The sequence below is a fragment of the Photinus pyralis genome, unplaced genomic scaffold, assembly GCF_008802855.1.
Source record: "Photinus pyralis isolate 1611_PpyrPB1 unplaced genomic scaffold, Ppyr1.3 Ppyr1.4_LG4, whole genome shotgun sequence".
NCBI lineage: Eukaryota > Metazoa > Arthropoda > Insecta > Coleoptera > Lampyridae > Photinus > Photinus pyralis.
The window spans coordinates 3,210,412-3,222,746 of record NW_022170511.1 but is presented as its reverse complement, the minus strand read 5'-3'; the positions used below and the strand labels follow the sequence as shown (position 1 = coordinate 3,222,746).

Sequence of the window (12,335 nt, the reverse complement as noted above, 5' to 3'; positions counted from 1 at the left end):
TCGTTATTTTGGTAAAGGTTTCCTAACAAACTGAACGTAGGTACGCCATTTTGCCGTGGATGTTTCCCTTTACAAAATAACAGTAATTTTTCAGGTTCGTGTCGGTGTGAAAAATCTTCTTTTTCTCTCTTCAAAGTACTTAGGACTTACCTTCTGTACCTCTTTAACCCGCTAGCTCAGATAATAACATGGGTGCAAATAGGAAGATAATTCGTTCTATTCTAGCTCACGGTATAACATTCATTAATCATAAAAACGTAACCAAAATTTGGAAGAATGTTGTTTTGACGTTACTACTCTCATATGCTTCCGAGATTAGTATGTAAATGCAACAATTTGGGTTTCCTTTATACGCAAACTTCTTGACCTCCTTGAGAAATTACAGAGAATTAACATTAATTATCTTTTAATACCTTTATTTGAAAGTCAATGGATTTAAAACATATAAATATCTCCGCCCTTAAAAGAACGGTAAAGCTTAATAATCAAAAATAACGGACATTTCCTTTAACTGGTACCTTAATCAAATTTAACTGTTATACAATCCCCTAAAATACATAAAACCCCAAAAGTCAAATATAAAATTGTTCAGATCGATCAAAAATACGCAAACTTCACGATTTAATCAAGTTTATCAAATATAAAACTGCAAATTCTACCTTAATTCATCTCGGTAATGGCGTTGCTTCTTATCTAATCGCCTTACATCCGCTGGGAACAGGTTGGTGACCTCGCATTCCAGGCGTTCGGTTTTGTCGTTACAGGAACTCAAACTGGTGGTGGTGGACTGCCAAATTTCCCAAATCTAATCTTCTCAAGGTGGAAATACCCAAAAATACTCGCTGGCGGAAAACAATACGCCGGCGGGAAAAACTAACGCTGCATAGGCTCCTCTTCCAGGCTGGGAAACAAACTACGTTGGCACGCAGACCCCAAATTCCATCCTTAGATAACGATGTGGGCGTAAAATATCTCGATAACTTTATTTACGCTATATCAATTTTAAAACGTTCGGCGACGTCACACTACCACTTTTGACATTTTGTTGCGTATTGAAATCGTAGTACGCTAACTGCGTATACCGCGTACTGCAAATTTTCAGACACTAATCACCACCTTTACTACTCGATGGTTGAACGCCGACTCCCTGCACTTTTACTCCGCATAAAAATTCCCCTCGCACCGTATAAATCGCATTCATATAAAAATGAAACAAAAGCACTTTAAAAATAGAATCTGTCCTTTGCACTTTATATCTAAGTTACATTGTAATCAAAAAATTCTTTCTAGGACGTAAAGAATGTGTAAATTTGGTTTTAAAAAACTCCAACCCATTACAAAGTGCGCTTGGGATGATTTACATTTGGTAGATGCAGTTAATGATGCCGTGGATTTGTTTTACCAGAAGTTTAATTCAATCATTAGCGGTTGTGTACCTAAAACTAAATTATATCGGCGACAATATCCAGTTTGGTTTACTCATTCCATAATCGTAAATCTAAAACTTAAAGACAAATTGAGAAAAAAACGACATTTATCTGAATACTGGTTACTTAAATATCAGAATTTAAGATCGAACATAGAAAATGAAATTCAAAATGCCTATCTACAATATATCAGATCAATTGAATCAGATACTGCTGATAACTGTAATAGGTTCTGGAATTTCATTGACAATATGAGGCGTCAAGGAAGATCAACTGAATTATCCATGTCATATAATAACATTACATATTATAAGTCTCAGGTAATTGCCAATTGTTTTGCGGACTATTTTAAATCCATATATTCTGATTGTTCTGCGGGGTATAATTTAAATATTGATAGTTCCCAGGAAACCTTTATTGACAGTGTACTACACATTAATGAAATCACGATTTGTGACCCGATGGAATTCCACCATATATATTTTTAAGGCTTGTCGAGAATATCTAGTAAAGCCATTGCATACAATATTTAATTTAATTATTAAAACTAATATATTTCCGAACAAATGGAAATTAACTAAAGTTACTCCTATTCACAAATCCGGGAATTCTAAAGTAATCAGTAATTATAGACCGGTTGCTGTACTTTCCACTCCTGCAAAAATTTTTGAAAGTATACTCTATAAGTATATATTTGATCATGTTAAATCCTGTATATCTATCCATCAACATGGTTTCATGCCAAAAAGATCTACGGTAACAAATCTTTGTAATTTTGTGCATTACGCTTCTCTTGCGTTGGATAAAAGAAACCAGGTCGATGTTATATACACTGACTTTAAAAAAGCATTTGATACCGTAGATCATGATAAGCTTATGGATAAATTAATACAGTACAGCTTGTCAGTGCCCTTATTAAAACTGTTGATATCATATTTGAGGGGTCGTTCACAAATTGTCTCTTATAAGAACCATATTTCTCGAGTTTTTCATACATATTCTGGGGTGCCTCAAGGCTCAAACTTGGGACCATTATTATTTTTGCTTTTTGTTAATGACATAACTCGAGAAATACGCTATTCTCAGGTTTTACTGTTTGCAGATGACTTAAAGTTGTTTAAGTCTATAAGTTCAACAGCTGATTAAACCGACTTAACAGCATTGGCTGCTTGGCGTACAACTTTCAAACTAGAATTTAATGTAAGTAAATGTAAAGTGTTGACATTTTCTAAGCAAAAAGATACCATATTTTTCGAATATGATATCAATGGTATCACAGTTGAAAGAGTTTATGAAACAGCTGATTTACTTGCGAGTGATTTGTCGTTTAAAAACCATATAAATAAAATAACAGCCGTTGCATATAGACACCTTGGATTTGTTAAGGAACTCTTGTCAATTAACTATTAGTACGTTAAGTATTTTATACAATGCCTTTGTTAGATCCAAATTAGAGTACGCATCTATTATCTGGAAACCCTACAACTCTAAAGAGTGTCAATTTATTGAACGTGTACAGTTTAAATTCTTAAAATATGTATATTACAAGCATTATGGCACGTATCCTTTCTTGATATCTTATATTATAAGTCTATAAGAGAGTCATTCCAATTAAAAACGTTGGAGCATAGAAGGAATGTCCATTCTCTTATTTTTCTATTTAAAATTCTGAATAATTTGATTGACGATACAACTATGAGAGGCACAATCAACTTCTATGTTCCAAATGTTATACCATCAAGAACTCGCAATTTATTTTATATCCCCCGCGTCAACACAGATTATTGTAAAAACTCTGCATTGCTAGCAGCATTACATCTTTATAATAGTGTGCATTTATGGAATAACACCATAGATATTTTTTATATGTCCCTAAGGCAGTTTGCAAGATCGTGTGACAATATTCAAGAACTGAAAAAAAAAAAATTTCACAGCATTTTTCTTTTTTTTTCTTTCTTTTGTTTTCCTTTGTCTTTTTTTATTTAAATACTTTTAACATATTTTTTTTATGTTCCTTATAATTTCCAATAGTTTTTTTAAAATTAATACATGAACATTGTTATTGGGTCAACCTGTTATGTTAAATAAATAAAATAAAATTATGAGAAATAAAATGTTAAACATCTTTCATATAGAAAAATGTTGTACACATTCGATATTTGGTGAGATATATACTATATTACATACATGGCCACCCAGTATATTTTAGTTAACTTGAATTTAAGTGCACTCGCGTAATCGCCCAAATTCTATATTGTCTGCTGATGCGTCGGATCATATCGGCATTTTCCCGAATACTAGTTCGTAAGGGGTATAGTTTGTATCAATATGTGTACGTTGTAAGCAAACACGTAATATAGAGAATATAATCCATTGATCACATGACCCTCTTTTCTTCTACTCAATTCGTGAAACTTATAAAACACAGCGATAATAAAATTATTGCCGCTACTGGTGCTCGCCTGCTAGTTTTTGCCATTTGTCTAAATCTGACATTTGTCTCTTTATATACCTACTTTTCTACGTTTGGCATTTTGCCGTCTAAGTGCGGAAGGATAGTGTTTGAGTAGTAGCATCCCGCGTCTACATAGTCAACTGATTGAAAATGAGATGCCGATTCGTTGGGGAAATTCGACAGAGGGTAACATACGCGAATTAATGGCAAAATGAGTAGAAGAAAAGAGGATCATGTGATCAATGCATTATATTCTCGAAATAATAATCTGTTTGACAACCCTAAAAAAACAAACTCTCCAGAGGCTGCTATCAATTAAAAATAAAAAGTCTGTAATTACTTTACATGGTATTTGGCGATAAACAATGAGTGACTGTCCAGTCGCCTTTGGAAGTTCAAATTAAGTACGATTTCCCATGTAAACAAAAATTCCAAAGGTGACTCGACGGTTACTCATTTTTGATCGCTATATGTACTACTATGCGATCAAAAATGAGTTGCTGTCGAGTCACCTTTGGAATTTTTGTTTACATGGAAAATCGTACTTAACTTGAACTTCCAAAGGCAACTCGACAGCAACTCATTTTTGATCGCCCGTTATGACATACAAGTACGAAATAGAGTGTTCCATAGTGTAGACTGTACAGTACTTAGTTATGAGATATTCTGAAATGCACAAATCATTTTGGCGGATTGCTGGAGCAAAACGTAACGTACTAAATATGAATGCACTCCACGCGATTACGAAAGCATTGACCGTTTTATGCATTTCCACAGTGTGAAAACACGAAAGTGCCCACTTTGACTGTTTTCGTAGAGAATTTATGTTTGCACGCATTTACATACATAACGGTAATATGCAAATGGAAACTAGCATCCCATTACGAAAAGTTACTTAAACTACGTGTATACCGAACTGAACATATAAATAAATCACAACTCGTTTTCTCGCCTTAGTACTTTATGCAAAACTGGAGCACCTCTACCGTTCAAAATTTTGAATAATGCATATGGCACTCTAAATTTAGACAAAATGATCGATTTCGTCTAAAGTTGCGGGATGGAAGTTTGCGTAGGCCAACCGCGGATTCGTGTGGTCACACCGTAAATGTCAGAACTCAGGAAGTGGTAGTTAAAATGTTAGGGGGGTTCATTCATATTGATAGTTGAATAAACTATGTTCTGTTTATCGTCAATGGTTTGGTTCTACAAATGTAGAGCTGCGCTGTTCATCGAACCTCGCGTTTATGGGCAATTTCGTTTTATCGTTCACGATTCAACGCGCACAACGTTCATATTGAAAGTGCACTTTACCGGACAGTCTCTTGTAGCGGAAACAATTCGTTTCGTCAAAGAAAAGGGTAAAATCAATATAAGCTTGTGCATAAATTCGCATGCTCGAAATAGACAAACAGCAATCGAGCAATGGCAAAGAAATAGGAACGAATGTGCTTGGCATAGCGGACAAGGTCGTATCCTGAAAAAGATGAGAATGGAAGAAGGTTCTCGAAAAAAGGATCTTATTCATTCGATTATGAAAAATTTTACACATGTAAATTTACGTGAGAATTGGTGGTAGGGGAGTGGAGGATGGTTTGAATAAATTCAATGGTGTGTCACCATCGTAAAACTGAATTAAATTTCTAAATTGCTCTAGAATAAGCGCTATAGAATTTTTTAAAGATATAAGATGCGCCCTAAAATGCATTTTATGGTCTTTCTAGAGCACATTGATTTTGTGAAAGAATATAATATAAACCGGTGGCAATAAAGGCTAGGTATATAGTAAGGTACTGAAAAATTATAGTAAATGCCTCGAAAGCCTTCTATTGCTGTAGAAGCATTTAGAAGTCTATGGCTGTCAAGCATCTTGGTTTAGTAATCCATAGAACGATATTAGAACTGACAGCTTCTAGAAAATTTTTTATGGTTCTCCTTTCTGGAATTCTATTGCTCTAAAAGATTCTCCTCAAATCTTCCAGTAATTCGCTGCAGGAATTCTCCTAGAATCAAAGTTCTGAATTCTAAAAGTCGAAATTCTAAAACGCAACACCTTGTCTGCGGAATAGTGGCGTATTGAGACGATGTCAAAAGTTGTAATACTACAACAAAGTAATCCTATCGCTCTAAATAGGAGATTAAATTAACGATTCTAATTAACACTCGAGAGTTAAAGGCAAAAATCGCGAATGGTCAAATTCTAGTGCCTAGAATTCGATTTTGTGCCATTTTTACAATTTAGATATTGCAACATTTTGATTTTTTCATAAACTCTTAAATTATAGTTTGTTTGAGGATCATTGTATTTTTCATTTGTATCCCGTTTAGATTTATTAACTAATTTTTATTGTTGCATCATTAAGACGAGTTGAATGCGCATGTCAGATTTCCCATTTCGCTTCCTTATTTATTCCGGACACGTCTGTAGACGACCATGTTCCAGTGTAATTATATTTAATTCCAACATCTCAGTATTATTGTATTCTGGCGATTAACTGAATATTTTGTAATTTTCGAATTAGTTTTGTTCTCTCATTATATTAGATCTTAAACAAATTTAAAGGGAATGTGTGTAGAAGAGTACGAGAATACATTTAAGCAGGTTTCTCAGAAGGCTCTGAAAAATAACTACTACAATTCACTTGAAATAACATGCTATGAAAACATTGGTAAAAAACAACATTTAGCTTCTATCTAATTAAAGTTTTTTGTGGATACTTTAGAGAATTATCAAATTGAACTCCTATGGTCAATAAAAGCGTGGCATCATTTGAGAATAACATTTTTTAGCGCATTTTCCAACGAAGATAGGGTGCGCTATTGCAGCCAGTTTCTCTGTCCGCCCGTCTGTCGTCGGCCCGTCCGTAATTCCACTGTTTAGTTATCATGTAAGTTATTCTTATAGTAGAGTTCTTTACCTAGTTCTTTATTTTCGCCGCTAGAGGCGATCCGGGTGTTATTAGGGTTTTTACTATCACCGCCAGAGGATGTGCAGATGTTTCCTTAATTCTTTCTGCTTATGCATTTCGTTTCTTTTGCGCATTGAAAAGTTTGTCTTCATATTTATTGTATACAAATAAGTGTTCTGAGACGCCAAGACTTTTTGTCTACCTGAGTCATGGATTTATGGTTTAGTCTCTTTCTCTTTCTGATGTGTTTGGGGCTGTGCTCCATTGTAGCGAGCTGTGTATCTACCTCATTCTACCTCCATTAACCTGGTGGCCTACTTACATATAACTTCCACACTTCGATATTGTACCTGTCTAAGTGCAAGTATTACGAAACCTTTTGGAGACTACCGTTCTTGTAAATTGCTCCGATATATCTGATTTTACGTACATCAGCTTACCGCTATCGAGACCCGATTTGATCTATACATTACCTACGATTATTTTTGTGATTCCGAAGATTCATTTGTACTAGCTTTACTACGTTTCATGTCTCAGTGTGTTTACCGATATTACTTACCTTTGGTTTGTAAATTAATTAGTTTTTGAAGTAATCCGAAACCGTTATCTACAATTTTTAGTTACGTTACTTGTTATTCTGAAGGATTTGTCCATTTTTAATAAATTATATTGCATTGCTGTGCAGCGTAAAGTAGTTTTCTTGAGTTAACGTCACGTTCATGCTTTTAGATCACCAATTGTAAGGACAATCCGTGACCGAGTCAAACTTTTGCTAAGTTAACGTAAATTGAATTATTGAGCCTTATCAAGTATTCATTACGGTTTTAGTATACCATTTCTCTAGTGTCAAACGTTAAACTTGCTACTACCATATGTTGTGCCGCATTTGTTATCTGTTACCGATTAGGCAGAACGCTTCCTTCTGAGCTCACAAGATCGTTACAACCTGCCGTTCAAAGACGGTTTTTTTTTAATTTTCGTCGATTCCTTGATGTTACGTTTGATTACGTATTGGTTTTCGATACAATAAAATTGTAATTAATACATTTATTTGACATTCAATTAGCAATTATAGATCAGTTATTTTCTGCGGAAGCCTGTTTCGATTTGAATAATTTCTAAACTTCGAGTTGGTCCCCTTTTTGCTAAAATTCGATTTCAATTTAAATATTGACATTTCGGATCTAGATATTGTACAGTGCCCTTCGTGTAATAATACTTTGGAGATCAGTAAATTTTTTATTAAATTACCCACGATTGTGATTGTGTTCTATCCTTCTTGTCCATTATATTTCATTTCTTTAGCTTATCCAAGGATATGCTTTGTGTCCCCCTTTAGGTAAGTATCTTCTTTTCTATTTTGAAATTTACTAAAGACTAAGTGGCGCCGATCCGATTTACCATTACTACATTCTGTTCTGTTCTTACATTATCGAGTAATTATTATGATTTCAGTTAATTTAAAATGTGCATTAAACCTGCAGGGACGTTTATTTCATTATCGCACACTTAACAATGGGCATCACTGGGCTACCGAATTTGAAAATTCGGCAGATAATTAATTAACCGTTGCTAATTTGTTTGTGTGTTATCGTGAGTGGTCACATTAGAAGCGCGCTTAATTGGGCTAAATTTTAAGCCCAATACAAATTTTTATGTTTCTCGCAGGCCGCGCAATTAAATAAAGAAGTTTTAATTTGTGGATGTTCACAATTTTAGGGTTAAGGCCGCAAGTAATAAAAGCCTGATTATCCCCTCCACCCTTTTTTTCTGACGACACAGTGTTGCGTTGTGATTGGCTGCGCCATTTTGCGGCGGTCAGTTTCAATGTTTGGATGTCGATTTTGTAGCGGTAAATTTGAATTTTTTACTGTGATTGGTGTGCCATTTTAAATATACAGAGTATTTATTGAGTTAGACATAATAGCACTTTATCATTTTACACTTATATACACGGTATTTGTGATCGATGTTTTGAGCGGGTGCCAATAGAACGTCGGTCGGTCAATTGGTCAAACTTCGGACGAAGAGGATGTAGAAAATGGTGAGAAAAATTATAATATTTCCGACAGAGAAAAAGCTGATGAGTCCAGAGATAATCGAATCGTAACAGATGACGATGGGAGGATGCGCCAGAGGAAAAAAGAGGACAAAAAACGAGAAAAACGAAATTGTCGTCCACCTCGATATATCTTCAGAATTAGGTTATTTAAATTTTTAGTGAATTGGCTTTATTTTGATATGTTTTGTTAAAGGGAGGATGACGGAATTCTATATTTTTGATCAAAGGCTGAGCGAGTGTGGATTCCAGTCCGAGTTGTAATATTAAAATTGAGTGAGAGAATGTCAAAGAGTAGGTACTCGTATTTATTTGCAAATAAATATTCATAACTAAAAGAAATAGAACACAAATTGTAAAAATTTTGACGAATGCGAATTTTACAACAGGAAAATGTTTAATATTTTCTCCAGAAATTAAGCCGATCATCCCCTAAATTAAAAAAAATTATTATTACAGTATCGTTATCCTTACATGAAATGAATAACACTGTAGCTATCAAAATATCATGATTTACCCTCTCACATTTTAAGATGACTTTTATCCGCGTAAATTAAAATGAGAGACCAACTTTTTTAATTGAAACACTTAAGAATTAATGCAAGGGAATTAAAGAACAATAGGCGATTGCGAAACTCTGTTGAAGTTTCCGATTGAAAATAAAAAGTAAAGTTGCCAGAGCTTGTAACGTTTTAGTTTTTATGTACAGCTCGCTTCATAAAGGATGGATTTATTGCTATTACAAAGCTTTAAAGATGTTTATATCTTCCAACTAGAATATACCACAAAAATTTGTTCATACGTTTTCCTCGATGACAATATATACGAGCACGATATTTGTTTTTATGATTAGTACTAAAAAGCAAATCCCATTCGTTATTCTCTGGTTATATATTATTGGTCTTATACGAAATAGAATTTTTCCAATATTATTAATTTTCATGCCATTTCATGCAATCGGATTTGCTTGGAAACAATCGTGCCTAATGGATCATGGAAAATGTAAAAGCCGCCCTGTTGCGTGCCCCCTGACACCGAATTTTGAGTTTCATAAATAAGAGCATCTCAGAGTGTTGATGGTACAATCAAATAATCCCCCCTTAATGATTTCGAATGTTAATGTCTTGCTATGAACGAATGTCATGTTGCCTTTTGCAGTGTTAAATTACATTTCTTTTTATAATTGATTACAACTGTATGTAAGTGCATTTAGGGGTCTGTAAACACCTTTTTTTTTAAGTCGCTCACAGCTTCTAAGGTCTTCAAAAAGGCTCCGTCATCTTTTAGGAAAATAAAAGGCAGAAATTCAACATAAAAATTTATTTCCACTGCGAATCTTGTGCGAAATAACATTCTCCATTAGAAGTAGTACCCATAATCTACAAATAATATAAATTACCTACGTTAACGGTTCATTAATTCCATTACCTAATCTGTAGTACGGCATTCCGATTCCGTAGCCGTAATTCCAGTACTGAGGTCTTGGTTGGGGAATTGGGTTTGGATTTGGCGATGGATTGGCCATGGTTAAAGCGAAGATGGCCATTACAAAAGTAATCTGCAATTTCACAATGAGGTGCATTACAATTTAGAACCTACTACAGACAATCTTACCAAAAATGCAGCTTTCATTTTGGTTTCTGTGTCGAGAGAACAACTGAATGTTCTTTTCCAGGTACGCACTGATTATATAGGTCTGAATTGTGTTGATATTTTCCCATTACTAATCAAATGACACTCTTATCTTAATTTATCTTACGGTCTAACGGAAATTTAGTTACCATTAGTGATATTAATTATTACTCTCACCAAACTGCTTCTTGTCTCATTATTATATTTCTTGTCGACCTATATCACTTTTCTGTTTTGTCTTGCTAGAAAATTTCTTGTGATGCTCTTGCCACACTGTAGGTATCCTTTAGTCAATTTTCACTCAAATTAAACCTAAGTTTTGTTACAGATCAATGAAGGCTTCTAAATGTGCGATTATGGATAAAGTCATAGCACAGAGAAATATTGCTGTTGTTCCTAAATTCATAAAGAATACACCTACAAAATTTCGTAAATTTCTGAGAGAGTTTGTGGTCCTGTCAAGAATTGTTGGCCCTTCTGTGCGAGCCCCAGCTTTTCTTTGGTCCTTCCTTTTGAGCGATTTTTCCCTTTCGTTCATTTTACCCATGTAGGGGCGGGAAAGAATACCCCTACTGCAGTGGCACTGCATGTCGTAAGAGGCGACTATCCAACGGTTGGGGTGGTCCGCATATTCGACCAAGCGGATGCATCAAGGAAAATTTTGTAAATCGACACATTTGAGTGACAAAAAATATGTTTACCCGCCTGCTCCTCTATCAATCAACTTTATTGAAGTCTATTGGTAAATCTTTTGCACTTAAAATCAGTATCTTGAACTAATTTGCACATTTGCCCCATTATTTCCTTGCTTTTGGTACCCTAAGCATTTAATTTTATTTTCCTGAGTTCGTATTCTTTCCATTTCTCAATCTCTTCCTTTACATATACTTTAGTACTTTTTTCTGTTCTATCAACTCTCCCCCTTCTTCTTTCTTTCTCTATCATTTTTCTTTATCTGTTTCTCTCTTCTGCTCCACAACTTTTTTTTTCACTTGCTCCTCTCCGCTTCAGTTATTTGTTTCCACTGTAACAGGTGGTCGCTTTAGTCTTTTAAGCTTGTTTGTTAAAATTAGTAATCTGCTAAAGCGGTAAATACGGTGCCGTAAATTTAATTCAAAATAAATGTACGGAGAGTATCAAAATTCATGCGGTATCTACAAATGTCACTAGCAAAACACCCTCGAAATTAAGCATTTATCTTATATACACTTTCCAAAATACGGAGCGGGAACTTAGGAATTCTCAGCCGGCCGGCGTATTCGGTTAATACTGTGCAAAAATTAAAACTTCTTGAATTAATTCTGCGGCTTACGGACGTCCTAAAAATCTGTAATTGGTCCTAATATTTAAATTAAGTAAGAGCGCTCTGTTGGAACCCTTCACGACTGAATCGGATGCTGTTTACTGCATCTCATTTAACCAGCTACCGCTAATTACACTTTGCCGGATAATATTAATTCTAAATTCATAATTCGATTTAACATTGTCTCTTGGAATCTTGGAGGTCTGTTATCAAACTGATACCGGCGTAAACTTTGCAGTTTGAATGCTTGTTTTAAATTATCATATAAACTAAAACCTGCTAACGATGACTTAACAGAGCTGAACTTCTAAAATTTTAATTCCCTCTCGTCTTCTAAATCTAAATGACAAAACCTATCGGGCGGAACAAAGATAATTGAAATATCTTAACGGGAACGGTTGCAAACGGCGAATTAATTACAGCTTTCGTTTACGGTAACGGCGGTTGAAACATAACTCTAGAAATCAAATCAATTACCTTTACCTACTATCTTTAACTCCTAAAACCAACACAATTTCGGCGCGATTTCTAGATACCGGGTGTTCATCTA

The 12,335-nt window shown here is 34.7% G+C and overlaps 1 protein-coding gene and 1 long non-coding RNA gene across 2 annotated transcripts in view; one reads left to right on the top strand and one right to left on the bottom strand.

Annotated features, from left to right (window-relative positions):
* LOC116167903 (carbonic anhydrase-related protein 10) overlaps positions 1–12,335 on the top strand; it is a 348,976-nt gene that overhangs the window by 42,880 nt on the left and 293,761 nt on the right. The window lies entirely within an intron of this gene.
* On the bottom strand, positions 10,156–10,562 carry LOC116167906. The gene is made up of 3 exons (XR_004144671.1): positions 10,465–10,562; positions 10,279–10,408; positions 10,156–10,229 (listed from the first exon to the last, which is right to left on the bottom strand). It is a non-coding gene; the product is annotated as an uncharacterized LOC116167906 (long non-coding RNA).